The sequence below is a fragment of the Purpureocillium takamizusanense genome, chromosome 2, assembly GCF_022605165.1.
Source record: "Purpureocillium takamizusanense chromosome 2, complete sequence".
Taxonomy (NCBI): domain Eukaryota; kingdom Fungi; phylum Ascomycota; class Sordariomycetes; order Hypocreales; family Ophiocordycipitaceae; genus Purpureocillium; species Purpureocillium takamizusanense.
Window position 1 is genome coordinate 4,079,361 of NC_063069.1, and position 13,039 is coordinate 4,092,399.

The following is a 13,039-nucleotide window of genomic DNA, read 5'->3' on the forward strand; positions in this document are numbered from 1 at the left end:
TATAAGGTCTATTATATTAGATATATATCGTATATTAGTTATTTATCCGTTTTAAACTTATTCGCTATTAATCTTCCTCGTTCTTATTTATAGGTAATACCTTTAAGGTAGGGTTAGAGTATTTAATTGCCCTTTAGAGGGCTTAGGGATACCCTTTATTATAGCCTTTAGCGTATCTTTAGCTAATAACTTAGGTTATATCTAGGGGGCTATAGGTAGGCGTTATTAAATTATTTCCTTAGCAGTAAGCTTATTACTTTACTTAGGTAAGGTAGTCTATTAGTCTTAGGCTAGTAGCTTTATAGCTATTTAGGTTTTAGGCGGTAATATTATAATAGTCTTATTTATAAGTCTATTACTTTACCGTAATAACTTTATTCCTTTTATTTTTATACTTAATATATAATTATCTTTTTATTACTTTTTAAATAAAGTTACCTTAGCTAAGGGGGCATTTCTTATTTTACTACCTTATAGTTATTATCCTTAAGCTAAAGTTAGTCCTTAAAGGGGTAATATAAGAGATAAGGGCGTTAAAACTATAGAGAATACCTTTATAGCTAGCTTTAATACTTATAAGGCCTTAGTTATAATAGTTCCCCTAATCTTATTAATATCTCTCTTTATTCCCGGCCCTAGCCTATATAGGGTCTATATTCCTAAAATAGGGGCTATTAAGGGCTAAGTATCTCGAGCTACCTAAATAATCGCGAGTAATATAGGGATATCCTCCCTAGATAGTATAGGCTAGGCGCGTATATCGTAAATAAGACTATATTTTATTATACTTTTTAATTCTTTAATTTTAATATTATAATAGTTAAAGAAGTCCCTTTTTATCTTAGGGAGGTAAGTAAAGTACTTAATACTATTAAGATCGGTAAAGGTTTAAAAGCCGAACTTAATATTATTAGGCCTTAACTTATAGCTATCGATAACGGCCTTAATAAAGTCCTAAAAGGTCCCTTAGCCTAGCGTTATTAAGTATATATAATAGTTAGAATATTAAATTCTTAGTTTATTTATAGTTATCGCTATAAAGATTAAGAGCAATAAATTAAGTACGGTCTTATATAAATTATTTAATCGTTAGATAATAGCTTAGTCCTTAAAATAGGTATCCTTATAAAAGAATAATATATAAGCTAGTAGTCCTTAAGTAGCCTAAGAGATATTAACTAAGACTTATAATAGTTTTTTATATTTATTTAATATAAAGCTAATTTATCCCCTTAGGTAAAATACGAGATATAAAAGCGTTAAGTAACTATATTCCTATCCCTCTTATTATTTAGTAATTAAGGGCGTAAGAAATCGGAAGTTATATATATAGCCTACTTCCGCGAGGAATTAACGCTAATAGTTAATAACTATATAAATACGCTTTAGGCGCTTATAGGCAAGTATATTATATATTATAAGCTATCTATATTTCTAGTCCTAGACGTAGCTTACTTAATATAGCTTAGTAACTATATAGTTCTTTTTTTCCGCGAAGTTAATAAACCCTATATAAAATCTCTACTTATATTAATACTTATATATTTAATTAAGACGGGTTCTATATAAGGTATATATAAACGTTATACTAGCGGGGTAGAGGTATTATAGGCGTATTTAGTTATTTAGGTTAGGCTTTACTTAACTATAGTCGCTATTAATAATAATAACTTTAGTAAAGAAGCTATAATAGGCCGTAAAGTATTTAATCTCTTATATAGCTATCTATAGGGCCTTATAGAGTTAAAAGTTAATAGCCTATTCTTTTTTATATATCCCCGCTAGTAGCCTATTTAAGTTAGTAATATAATCTATTTACCTAGACTTAATAGCTGCTATATCTTCTATTAGGAGGATATCTTTAAATTAATAAAAGCTAATAGATATTAGTATATTAACGATATATTTAGCTATTATATCTACCTTTAGCTAATCCTTTTTAAGGTAGAATATAGGCACTTAGCGCTTATATAGCTCCCCTAGATTAAGGTTTATAATAGCTTTTTTTAAAGTAGCGAAGAACCTATCTATTATAGTTTTCCCTTTTATTTTAACTTTTCCTTTAATACCTAAAAGGATCTTCCTTAAGTAAGTCTCTTTATAGAAGGCCTATAGGCCTTCTTATTAGTTTAGTATTATTAAATCGGTTTATTAGCTTATATAAAGGGTAGAGGGTTTAGTTATAAAAGAGAGAGAGAGGGGGAGAGGTTAGGGTAGTCCTTTTTATTATTAGCTATTAGCTTAGTCCTCTTTTAGCGAGACTTCTTTTATTATTTCTATTCCTTTCTTTCTATATTATAAGCTTTATTTATATAGCGTCTTACGACCTTAATTTATATACCGCTTCTATTCTTTCCTTTTAGTATATAAACGACCTAATATATAGGCTATTCTTTATACTTATAGATTAATTAAATAATCCTTTTAAGTTATATAGCTTTAATATACTTAATATATTAGAAATCTTTAAAGTAATATATATTAAAAAGGAGAGAGAAAGGTAAGTTAGTAAAGGTAGCGTAAGTACTTACTTTTATATATTATATTTTTACTTTATCTTATCTTATAGTATATAATATAAAAGCCCTTACCCTTTACCGTTTTTAGCTTTTATAGTTCCTTTCCTTCCTTTATTGCCTTATTTTCCTTATTTTCGAAGATAGCTAAGTAAGCTTTTATTATAAGTCTCCTATAGTCTAAGTTACTAGACTTACGCTCCCTATACTATATTAGTTTACTTAATAAAGTAGAGTTTATTTATATAATTAGTTTATTTTAGCGTAATTATATTAATATTATCTTAATTAATAATATTATAGTTAATTATTAAGTAAGTCCTTTACCTTCCTTATCTATTTAATTAAGCGCTAATAAAGAAAGGTATATAGCTACCTCGAGGTTTAAAACTTAAGTAGCATTAATATAAGTAGTCGATATAGCGTTTTTATATATAAAGAGATCGCTCTTTACCCTTTACCTCCTTTATAAATCGATAGTATCCTTTTAGAGTTAGTCTATTCGAGCGATATTTCTTAGGTTTTAACTTAAATTATTTATTTATCGGATAGGGAAGCCGCTTTTTATACCGACCTATTAATAGGAACCCTATATTAGGTTTATATTCTTATTAATTATACTTACCTTTAAGGGTAGTTCTTTAATTCCTTAATCTAGCGTCTTAAATATATAAAAGCTCTTTTTATCTCGTTTAAGGGATATATAAACTTAATTATATATTCCTATTATTTAACGATATTATAGTAGTCTTACTCTATTAATAGTAAATATATTATATTTTTATTTTATAAGTATATATTATTAAGGGATTTCTTAATTAATATAATTAAGGCTTATATTAATTATATTTAATATAGTCGAATTAAGGCTTATAAGTAATATAAATACTTTAGGTTTCTTCCTTATCTTATATTAAAGTATTTATATTTAGTTTTAGCGGGTTTAATATCGAAGGTAGCGGCCGATTTAAAAGATTATCCTATCTATAAGGTTAATCCTTTAGGACGTTTTTAGTCTCCTCGTCTATTTAGCGATTTTCCTTATCCTATCCCTAAGCTTTACGATTCCTATATAAAGGAGGTTCGCGTAAGCTACTTAAAGGGTAGGAAAAAGGGTAATTTTAAGTAATAAGAGTCGATATAAGGGGGGGTCTCTTTAAGTTAGAGGGATTAAGTTTAGTATAGGTTACCTTTAATTAAATAGTTATAGGCTATATTATACTCTTAAGGTTATTATTTCCTTTCTTAAACTCTTCTCTTTAGTTAATTAGACGCTATACTTAGCTTCCTTTATAGGACTTTTAAGCGTATTTTAAAACTTTTATTTTAGGCCTATAGGTATAATTAATTAATTAAGCTATTTAGAACTTATTTCTTATACTTATCTAGTTATATAGGTACTATATAGTAAGTTATTCTTATATAGCGACCTCCTTATATTAGGGGGTAAAGTAAGGTATATATCTTTAGCTAGTCTTTACTTATTTTCGTTTTATTTATATTTTAGCTTAATTTACTTAATTATCTTTAACTTATCCTTTCTTAAATATACCTTAAATATATCTATTTAGCCTAGCTAATAGCTTATTTACCTTAAAGTCGCGGTATACCCTTTATAGTAAGCTAGTATATAATATATTATATATACTTTCGGCGCTATATTTAATACTATATATCTAAACTCTTAGCCTATTATTTAGTAATTCTAGTTTTAGCTTAGGTTTCTTAAGTCTTTCGATCTTAAGTTATATTCGAAATTTTATATTTTAAGGTATCTTATATAATAGAGGTTTAGTTCTTTAATGCTTTATTTATTCCTCTTAAGGACGTATAAATATATAGCTAAGGGTTTAATTAATTAGTCCCCTAGGCTTATCTTCCTATTTAGCTCTTTTATCCTTTATTCGGAAAGAGGGTTTAAGTAGCTAGACCTTAAACCGAGCGGGTAATATTAAGACTAGGCCCTTAATTAAAGGTTATCGTATAGGTATGATTATTTAATTTAGCTTATTTAAGTCGGCGGGGCTTATTATAGCTTTTATTAAGTAGCTATATTTTACTTTATCTTAGAGTAGTTAGTCGTTTATTAAAGATATCTATTATCTATTATTATCTTAATAGAAGTATTTAAGTTAATCCTTAAGAACTATCTATAAGAGATAAATGCTATCTATTATATAGATCGTATAAGCTTAAGAGGTAAGCGTTCTTAAGATAATTCGAAATAGTCTTTATTATTAAAGCTAGAATTTTTATATTCCTAAATAGATTATTTAATCGTCGGATATTATATAGTAGGACTAAGTCTCTTATATATAGCTCTATATAGTTAGTCGTTATTATAGTTATGCTAGCTATAAGCCTAGCTATAATTACTTCTTCCTTATTAAGTATATAAAGGCTTATACCTTCGAGTTAACGACGCCTTTATAATAGCCGCTAGTTAATACGTAAATCCCCTTTCCTATTAAGTATATAAAGGCCTATATCTTTTAGTTAATAATATCTTTATAGTAGCCGCTAATTAATATATAGATTCCCCTTCCCTATTAAGTATATAAAGGCCTATATCTTTAAGTCGGCGATATCTTTATAATAGCCGCTAGTTAATATATAGATCCCTTTTATAGCGATATATATCCCCCTATAATATTACCTTAACTAATTTAGCGTTAAGCTTAGCTATATTAGCCGCGAGCTTAGCTATAATTATTTCTTCCTTATTAAGTATATAAAGGTCTATATTAAATAAAGTACGCTAGGTAGCGTTTAGGATATATAATTAAAGGATCGATTAAATAGTTCTTGCCGATATATCCTTTTTTTAGTATTTTAGCTTTTATTTTATTAAGGTACCTATTTTAATATACTTTCCTTTTTTTATCTTCGTTTCTTTTATCTTTATATACCTTAATTACCCCTCCCTAGCTATAGCGACGATAATTAATCGATCTTACCTATAGCTTAATATAGGTTTTATAAGGGGGAGGTAAAGTTAAGGGAGCTTTCCTTTACCTATATAGAAAGCTTAAGTAACTAGACTTTAAAGTAAGGGGGGGGTATAAGGATAGGGCCTTTAGTTATAGGTTATAAAGCTAAGTCGATTATTTAATTAAGTTTATTTAAGCTAAGAGGAATAGTAATAATTATTACTAAATAGGCTTATTATATTTTATCGTAAAGTAATTAATTATCTATTAAGGATACTTATTATCCGCTATTATCTTAATAAAAGCGTTTAAGTTAGTCTCTTAAAATAATATAGGAAAGCTAAATACTATTTATTATATATATTATATAAGCTTACGTAATAAGTACTTAAGAGATTACTTAAAACGGTCTTTACTATTTAAGCTAGAACTTTATATTCCTAAATAGATTATTTAATTAATAGATATTATATAATAGGACTAAGTCCCTTACCTATAGTTCTATATCTATTATTTAGAGGCGATACTTATTTTTACTATTTATTTAGTTAGCTAGCTTTTATCGGTATTTTATAATTTTTGCCTATATAATAGCTATATCTTTAGCTTTCCGAACGAATAGATATATTCTTATAGCTAAGAGGTCCTTAGCGGTTATTATATCGTTTTAGTTAATTAGTTACTATATTAGGATATCGACCTTTAAGGGTAAGATCGGTTTTTATCTATAAATAAGGTAGAAGGCTAATATTCTATAAGTATATTAAATAGCCGTTTTTTTTACTAAAAGTATTTAATTAAGGTACTTAATTTACTATCCCTTAGTTAAATATACTATTTTCTTAAGGCCTTAAGTAAGGGTTTAATACTTTCTTTCGACTATACTATTTACCTATAGATTATATATAGAGATAAAGATTATATTTAATCCTAACCCTTTTAAGAGGTCGCGGAATTAAGTATATATTTTTAGTCCCCTATCGATTATTATATCTATAATATAGCTATACTAGTAAAATATAGATAAGGTAAATTAGCTTATTATAGCTATATTAATTATATATATTAAATAGGCCTCGATTTATCCTATTAAATTATATCGGGCTTTTAAGAGATACTTATAACCTTTATCTTTTAGTATATATTAGTAGTTAAAATATACCTTTAATATTAGGTACTTAAGTATAGTCGAGATTACTATTTCCTTTAGTCGCTAAGGGGAGAATTTTTAGTATTTAGCGTAATATTAGATTACTTTTAATATATCTTTCTATAATTTTAGCTATTAATATCTATCTTAGATTAAATAAAAAGTAATATCTCTCCCTTTATAACCGTATTATTTATAATACTAGGATATAATTTACTTATGCTATTTTTCGTTATTTATAACTAACGTAGGTCCTTAAGTTATTTTACTAAGGTATAGGTAAAGTTAGTCCTTATCGATAAAGAACTAAATTACCTTTTACTAAAGTATTTAAAACTTAGCTTAAAGTAGATTAATTAGTCTCTATAGCGTAAAAAGGTATTTAAAGATTTATTAATAATTAAGGGAATAATAGGTTATTATTTTAGCCTCTATAATTAAGTTAAGGTAAAGGTCGATAAATTCCTTTATATCTCTTTTATACCTTTTATCTATTATATTTAAGGGGATATAGGGTATATAGGAAAGGGCATTAGCGATACTATTCCTTATATTAGGGATATATTATATAATAAAGTTAAAGAGGAAGATATAATTAACTTATTTCGTAATTATTATACCTAATATATCCTTAAGTATATTATTAAGTTAATTAATAAGTATTCTTATATTTATCTCGAGAGTAAAATAGACTTTATAGATAATCCCTTTAAGCCGCTATAAGGCATAAAGGACTACTTTATATTCCCTCTTTATAGTATTATATCCCTATTTAGCTTTTATCTATATCTTACTTTTATAGCGGATAGGGTATCGTTTTCTATTAATTATTTATATTAATATAATTCCTTAACCTAAGAGGCTTACGTTATATATTATAATAATCTCTTTATAGCTTTTTCTTAAATCTAATCGGACTAAAATTAGCGGTATTATAATAGCCTTCTTTAATTAAGATATTAAAGCTCGTTACTTTAGGCCTTAAATCTATACTATATTCTTCCTTAATAATATTATTAATAATATAGCAATCTATATAAACTATTTAATCTATTACTTATAGTACCTTACGAGCCTATAAAAGGATCGAACTTCGCTAATATCTATATAGGATTCTTATTTATTTATCTTTATAACTATAGCTTTAATAAATAATCTTTTATTTATCCTATATATATAGCCTATAATCTTAGTTATTCGCTAGTAAAACTTTAACTTTATTACTAAGATCGTATATCTAAAAAGCTTTATATTAAGTAAGACTTTATTAATATTAATAAAGTATTTATATATAAACCAATAGATACTAGGGAGTACTTCCTTTTATCTATAGTCTATATTAGGCCCTTAAATAGTAATATTATCGAGGAAAGGCTAATAGACGGTTAGGATTAGATTAAAGAGGATTTAGTAAATAAGCCTTATAAATTAGGCTATTAAGTTTATTACCCTTTAAGGGAGGGTATATATCTAAAGTAGCCTTATTAGTATTATAAAGGTCGTTAGGTCCCGACTTATTAAATTAAATAGTATCTAGTTATATTTAAAGAAGAAATTAAGTAATAAAAGGATTTTATATATCGAAAAGTTATTATTAAATTCGTCTATACTTAAAGGGATAAATATATCTTAGATTATAACTTTATTTGCCTTTATTACTAAATTAATAAAGTATAAGCCTTTATCCTTCTTAACTATAAAGAAGAATAGGTTCCTATATAGGGTATATAATTCTTTTAGTATCTTTTTCTCGATCCTTATATATAAGAGATTAATAACTTTCTCTTTTAGTCCTCTTAGGATTAAGATAATACCTACCCTCTATATAATATACTTAACTATTTTAATCTTTTATAAGGGGGCTATTATTTAATTTAGCTTCTTATAGTCTTTAAAGTCTTATATAAGGGCTTTTTCGCGGTTATAAAGGATTTCCTTAAGTATACTCTTTTCTTTTAAGGAGAAGAATCCTTTTATTTATACTATAACCCCCTATAGCCTCTTAAGGGTAAGCCTACTTCTTTACTTAATATTAGAGAACTTTCCGATAATATAGTTAATATATTTTCCTTTAGTTAAAGCTACCCCCTTAACTTTATCCTATATCTTTTATTTTTAATAGGGGTTACCTTCTAGGATAGTCCCGTTAAAAGGTATATTATCTTTTAAGTAGGTTTTAATCCCCTTATATTTATATAAGGTATAAACGGTAAGCTTTAAAAGCGTTTATTTTAGTTATATAGCTTTATTCTTAAATACTTTATAGGCTTTCGCTAACTATACCTTTATCTTAGCTTAAAGTAAGTTAAGGATAGTAATTAAGGTCTTTAGGTTAAGCAGAATTAAGGTTTTATCTTTTAGGGTTATTTAATTATTATAAAGGGTATCTTTTTAGCTCTTTTTTATATTTAATTTCGTTATAAAAGCGATATTATTATCCTAGGATCCTTTATCGCTAATACCGCTTATCGGTATTTAATCGTTATAAGAGTTAGGATCTTAAGTATTTAAGCTCTTTACTTTAGTAGTAATAAATTTAATACTATTTACTTATATTAATTCTATATAGCTATTATATTCCTATTTAATAGCTTTAGCTATTAGCGTAATAATTTAAATCCTCTCTATCTTATATTTAAGATAGAAGTCCCCTATTTTAATAGTATAGTTAAATATAACTTAAATAGCCTTAATAAATAATATTTTAAGGATTAAGGGTATAAAGACGGTATTAAGCGCTATATAGAGCTTAATAGGCCTATAGGCATCTCCTATATAGATAAGCGTATATACTTCCTTATATATTTTAATTATATTTTTCGAGTATAACTTAATAGCTATAGAGATAGGCGTAATTTAAAGTCCTTTCTATTTAACTTCCTTTTAGGTAATAAAGTTCCCTTTTATACTTAAGTTTATTAATATAAGGAGAGGTAGTCTAGTTAGCTTCTTAATATATACTTAAATCTTAGGTAAGTCTTATATATATATAGGTATTTTATTTAATATAAAGACTACTTTAATATATAGCGTCTTACCTAATAGATTCGTCGCTTTTAGGTCTACCCCTTAAATAATATAAATTTCTATTTAATTACCTCTTTCGTAAGGGTATCCTTATATAATTAAGGTACTATATCTTTTATAAGGGATTTCTTTAAGGACGTAAAAATAGATATCTTTTTTAATAAGTAATTTATTTATATTAGTGCTATAATTATTTAATTAAGGGCTAGCGAATACGACCCTTAACTTTTCCTTTACTTTACTTAAAATTTCTTCCGTTTTTAGATCTTAGAGCCTAGCGATAGCGATACCTCTATTATTCTTAATAGTTAGAGGTTTATCGCTTAAGCGCTAGACTTCTTTTACTCCCTTTACTATATTTAAGATCCTTTTTACGGCTAACCTTCTAAACTAAGGAAATCTTTTTGTTAGATTTATTATAGAAATAGCGAGCTTCTTATTAATTATTTTATAAATAAGACCTTTATAAAAGCGCTTTATTTTTTTTTTAAGGTCGAATTTAGGCTTAAAGTAAGTAATATTCTCTATATTTATTAAGTCTCGTTAAGTCTCCTATCTTTTAGGTTTTATATCTTAGTTTTCCTTAAGGTACGCTCTTTTTCTTTTATAAGTATTAACGTTAATTAAGGTAGCTTTAATTAAATAGTCTTATTAATTTTCCTTAATTATAATAACTTTAATAGATAATATTTTATTATTTTATTAGCTACGCTAGGCGATATTAGTCTAGCCTATTTACTTAAGTCTTTATACGTCCCTTAACCTTATAAGGAAGAGATTAAGGCACTCCTTTTCTCTTAAAAGTAGTTTTTAATTCTCTTATATATTTAATTCCTTAGCTTTAACTATTAAGAATAAGGGATTAATAAAGTATTTATTAAATCTCTTAACTTAATAATATATAAGGTAGCGTACTCTATTATTAAGCTTAATATATTAATATATAAGTAAGGGGGGGATTATTTAACTATTTTCTTTTATTCCTACCTATAAGGCTCTTCCTTTCGTATTAAAGTAAGTAAACCTAATTTCCTTATCGTATTTATATTTTAAGTATTTAGCTAAGATATAGCTAGGTCTAGCGTAATATTAGTAAAGCCGCTTATATTTACCTTCCCCTTATAAGATTACCCTTATTATAAATTAGTTAAGGTTATCTTTTTCCTTAAAAGAAATTATATAAGTCTATACCTTTTATATCTTAATTAGCACTATTATTTTACTAGCTTCTTATCCTATTATCTTACCCTTTTATATTTATACTATAAGGAGTTATTTAAGATCTTTTATTTATTAATTATTTTATTAAGTAAGGTTAATTTTAAGTACTTTAAGCTATTATATTAGTTTATCTATCTTACCTTTAATATATTCTATACTATTAATATTTTAAGGCGGTAAAGACTTAAGTTACTATTTTCCTTAGTCTATATATTTCGGAATTATTTAATCTTATAGCTATTACTCCTTTTAGATTAGCTTAAAGTAAGAAGCTTCCCTTAATTCGATATCGAGATAAGGGGTTAAGTAATCCTTAATTACCTTAATAAGTTCTTTATAAGGGATTTTAATTATATCTAAAAAGGAAGCTCCTTTCTTTTTTAGGATTTTAACTTAAATATAAGGGGGCATAGCTATAAAGATATATCTAGACTATCCTTTACTTATCTTCTATATATTAGGTTTAACCTTTCGCTAGAGGTATATATATTACTTTAGTTAGTCTAATATATTTTAGTTTATCTATAGCTTTACTATAAGGTATCGTTTTAATTAAGTATATATAGTTTTTATTTAATTAAAGTCTAGTAAGTAATATTCCTTAATAAAAGTAGTCTTTATATCTTTTTAGCGTAATCTATCTATAAGGACTTTTACCTTTTATACTTTTAATAAGGATATATAGCTTTTAAGCTATAATAGTATCTCTTCCTTTATAATCGAGTAAGCCCTTATCTTAGCTTTAAACTTCTTAATAAAGTCTATTACGTCCTATCTATTAAACTTTAAGATAGTAAGTTAATATTAGTTAAGACTTAATACTTTAGATAGCGACTTCCCTATAAGGGAGATAGCTTAAGCTAAAGTATTATTATTAAGTTCTTCTAGTTTATTTATTAGCTTTATTATAAATAGATTAAATACTCTTACCCTATATATAAGGGGATTTCTTTTAAGAGTACCTTTCGCTAAGTTATTAAGAGATCCTAAGTTACCTATTATATAAAAGGGAGGGGTCGAATTATTTTATTATAAATTAGCTTAACGCTATAGGCAGTCTCCGCCCTCTTTTAATATTTTTATCTTTCCTCCTAGCGTAATTATAGCCGTAATAATAAGTACTTATCCTATTTAGCTATCCCTAATAGTTACTTAAGTTACGATTTAGACTATAAGGATTTTTAATAGTTTTCGTTCGTTTCTATTAGGTTTTTATTTAATTAGGTCTTTTAATATAGGTTTATAATTTTATAGCCTTTAGGTTTTTCCTTATTCGTTAGTTTTTATTTTATTAACCCCTATCCCTTTAGATATATATTATTTTTTACTTATATTTACTTTAACTTTATTTCTTTTTAAATATTAAACCCTTTCTTTAATATTAGGGCTAAATTATCCCTTATTAAGAATAGGGCTTATTATTTTATTAGTTTTCTTTTTTTCTTTATTAATAATATTTTTCTTATCCTTTTTCCTTTTAAGCTTAGTATTTTTCTATTTAATAGCCTAAAGGTACCTTTAAGTTAATATAATAGCCCTTAAGTTATTTTACGCCTTAAAGACTAATTATATTAAGGTAAGAAAGATATTAAACTATAAAGCGTATTCCCTTTATACTCTTCCTATCCTTACTTAACGCGTTATAATATAAAGACTCCTATATATTAATTTATTAATATAGTAAAAAGGCTATTAAGCTTTAATTAAATAGTCTTAAACGTTAGATATCTATATTTACGATAGTATATAAAACTATATAGTAATTTACGATAGCGCGAGATACTTATATTAATAAAGTATACTTATATCTAAAGTATAAAAATAGGGTAAAAGAGTAAGTATTATCGGCTATAACTAAAGAGGTATAATAAGTCCTCTCTAACTAGGAAGGCTTCCTTCCTTTATAGTTATCCTTATAGTCTTACCCTTATAGCTCCCTTTTACCCCTAGCTATTCCTTTAGCCGTTTTTATTTATCTTCCTTAGGCCGTCTTCTATTTCCTATGCCTTCTCTTACTAATATAGTAACTTAAAGTAAATAGCTATTATAACGTTATTAACCCGGCCGGCCGTAAGTATATATAGGCTAGTAAGTAAGGCCTATACCGAAGGGGGTAAAGATACCTAATTAAAGGAAGTAAGGCCTTTACGAATAGACCTACCTACTATATAGTAAGCGATAATAAAAGCTAGCTA